The sequence below is a fragment of the Toxorhynchites rutilus genome, chromosome 3, assembly GCF_029784135.1.
Source record: "Toxorhynchites rutilus septentrionalis strain SRP chromosome 3, ASM2978413v1, whole genome shotgun sequence".
Lineage (NCBI taxonomy): Eukaryota > Metazoa > Arthropoda > Insecta > Diptera > Culicidae > Toxorhynchites > Toxorhynchites rutilus.
Window position 1 is genome coordinate 73,886,686 of NC_073746.1, and position 3,532 is coordinate 73,890,217.

Sequence of the window (3,532 nt, forward strand, 5' to 3'; positions counted from 1 at the left end):
GTGGAGATTGTTTCCAAAGCAAACATAAAAAAGCCATTGATTCCATCCGACACTAGGATTCAACTCTAAAAAATCCTACTGAAATTAGAAACATATCTTCGGTGACTTCAAAGGACTGTACAACAGCAAAACTGCGCAATCAAGCAAAAAATGTTACAGTCAAGCATGAAATAATATCTAAAAAAAAATATCTGGCAATAAAATCATTCGCCTGCAGAAAAGAAACCGAGTGTCGAAAAGAGTTTTTCTGAAGATTTCTGTAATTATTTAGCGCAATTGAATGTAGTTTTATTTGAAGCTAATCGATGTGATATTAAAAAAAAAGTGTCGAAAGCATTTAAATGAAGAAACAACTGGATTTAGGCATACTTCTTCACTGAACGTTGATTGTGAGATGCCAGTTCAGATATAGAAGCGAAAATTAGAACAAAGAAAACAATAGTCAATAGTGCCTAAAATGCTCCAATTTGACGAAAAATATTTTCGATGCGCTTAATTCCATAGAACGCAGATTCGTCAAGTTTAATTACAAATATAAAGCAGGAAGGCTTATCGCTTGTGACTTCGACCATAACATTGATCGTATTAATAGGATTTTCCTCTTGGCTGTGGTGCAGATGTTGTAATCTAATCCCGGATTCAAAGCCTCTTTGAAAAAAAAACACAAATGTTGTAATAACATTTGCTAATTAACAGAAATCTCACATGTAACATCCTAATCTTTCGTAGGACAAAGTGATCCTTAAAAAACTGCTCTCCGGTGCTGAGCACACCTAACGCAGCTGTATCAAAAATAACGTCGCAAAAGGGACGCTAAATTCGGGAAACATTTGGGAACGAGGGTACTGCCCATCATAAAAGGTGGACTGAATCTGCTTCTTTCAGTACAGAGTTCTGCGCATGTACTCTGTTTTTGAGTAGGTATTATAAAATTTTGTATAGCACTCGTTTCGCTAAGTCCTTCTCATATTATTCGTAAAATCCTCTAAATATTCCGGTCATTTCATCATGTTATCAACATCCCTCATGTACTCTGTAGATAAAAATGTATCGGCAGTTCACCATGTCAAATTTACTCTCACGTAGACCTGAACCTATAACACAGAGATCAGTTTATGCTCAAATATGACGTAGCTAAGAAGTTGAAAACATTGATCATCTACTACCAATAGAAGCTTGATCGCTCACCGTTTATGTAAGTTCCATGCAGAACACATATTTCAGAAGTTCGATGATATGGAAAAATATTCGACAAAACCACCATTTTATGGATGAATAGGGGTACTCAAAATGGGCGGAAAGTTTAAAGATTCTTGAAAATTTATTTTTAAAAACAGAATATATGCTGGGCGAGCTGGGCGGCGAGGGATCGAATATGTTTAAAAAAATGTTTTACGTGTCCACGTGGAAATTATCTGTACCCCACCCCTCTCACCGTGGACAAGCGTGGACATTTTCGTACCCCTACCCCCCCCCCCTAAAGTTGTCCACGTGGTATGTGGACAGCCCCTAAACAAGAATTAAACGCCAAATGTCTTAGCAACACATTTTACGATTCACTTGTTCGCCTGGCATTGTGTTAGGGGCAAATAAGTTCATGAAAAGAAATATTGCATTATTCTTGTTTATGAGTTGCAGTAAAAATTCCAATGATTCCAGTGAGCTTACCAAAAATCAACGTTTCTATTTGTACGTGCATTTGCGTATCAGATTTTTTTTATCCCATCTGTTTATTTTTATTACTAGGCTCATCTAGCAATTCAGCTGTAACAGAGCCGAATTTATCGTGTACATTTTTCTCATGTTGTATATTACACAGCAGCCATATAGGCGTCAAAGTATTCCTATCCCATCGGTACACATTTTTATCTATTACACATTAGCCATTTAGGCGTAAGAGTATTCATTCCTATTATATCGATATACAACACATGTCACATTTTTCGGCGTAAGAATATTTCTATTGCTCGAATGTTCACAGTTGGACTCAGCGGGACTGTTGATATGAGGCTGGCTTTGTTGTGTTTATAAATAGCACCAATTGCCGATGCAGCAGATCGATGGTATGTGGAGTGAGAGGCTGGGATCAACATCACATGGCTCTTGTTGAATGTTCAGTGGCCTGCGCAACCTTCGATTTGTGTATCTGTAAAGAGTATGTGTGTGTATTGCCGCAACTAAGTAAAAGTTTATCGATCGGATAGGAGGGATATGATACAGAGATACAACGGAGGAAACATCATTAAACGTTGACATCGGCGTTTCTGAGGAACAGGTATAGATAAAGCAGAAGATCAGGAACGCGGCTACCTAAGATATCCCGGACGAGGATAACCGATTGTCTGCCTAATGCCCTCAATGCTCTGGAAAGCTGAGAGCGGGCAGCACGTAACCGGATACACGACCAGACAACATGCTCGATGTCGTGGTAGCCATCGCCACAATCACAAAGACTGTTTGCTGCGAGCCCAATGCGATAAAGATGTGCGTTTAGGTTGTAGTGATTGGACATAAGCCGAGATATCACGCGAATGAAATCACGACTTATATTTCAAATAGTGTGTCTTCTGATGCACCCATCTTAGCTAGCGAGTCCGCTTTCTCATTCCCCGGAATCGAGCAATGAGAGGGAACCCATGTTATGGTAATCTTGAATAATTTTTCGATCAAAACACTCAATAGATGTCTTATTCTTGTTAGGAAATAAGATGAGCGTTTATCAACTTTCATTGAGCAGATTGCCTCTATTGAGCTGAGACTGTCTGAAAAAATAAAATAATGGTCGATGGGTAATGTTTCAATGATCCCTAGTGCGTAGTATATCGCACCCAGCTCAGCGACATACACGGAACAAGGATCTTCGAGTTTGAAAGAAGCACTGGAATTTTCATTGAAGATGCCGAAGTCAGTGGACCCGTTTGTGAATGAACCGTCAGTAAAGAACATTTTGTCAGATCTAACTTTCCCATATTTTTCAGAAAATATCGACGGAATAACATTGGATCGTAGATGATCTTTGATTCCATGGATTTTTTGCCTCATGGACACAAAAATGACAGAGGAATTGCAAAAATATGGGAAGCAAACTTGGTTGGAGATGCCTGGTGAAGAGTGCACTTCATGGGTAAGATACTCATGGTATAAAGACATAAAACTTTTTTTTAATTAAATCGTTTATTTTTACAGGCTCAGTTACATAGGTTTAAAGGAGCCGAACTCCTTACTGTATTGTTACTAGTATATATACATTTTTCCTTAATTCTAATGTTAATAATATAGGAAACCGATTACTCGCGGTCAACTCGAGTTTAGAAGGGTGACATATTTTCTTCTGACATAAAACTTGACTGAAGAGTCAGTTGGAGTAGATTTTCGAAGTTATCAATCACCAACGGAAATTTTTTTTTCTATTTTGTGGGCGATTTAGAAACATTTTGAGCATTATTATACAACTAACCGTACTACAAAACGTCGGGTCATTAGTGAATTACAAAAAAACCTCTTCTCGATCGCAGCACTTTGGTTCGGTTAT

General features: G+C 38.2%; 1 long non-coding RNA gene across 1 annotated transcript; it reads left to right on the forward strand.

Moving 5' to 3' along the window:
- The first annotated feature begins 2,997 nt into the window (after positions 1–2,997).
- On the forward strand, positions 2,998–3,306 carry LOC129777194 (uncharacterized). The gene is made up of 2 exons (XR_008743218.1): positions 2,998–3,124; positions 3,187–3,306. It is a non-coding gene; the product is annotated as an uncharacterized LOC129777194 (long non-coding RNA).
- Positions 3,307–3,532: the final 226 nt, after the last annotated feature.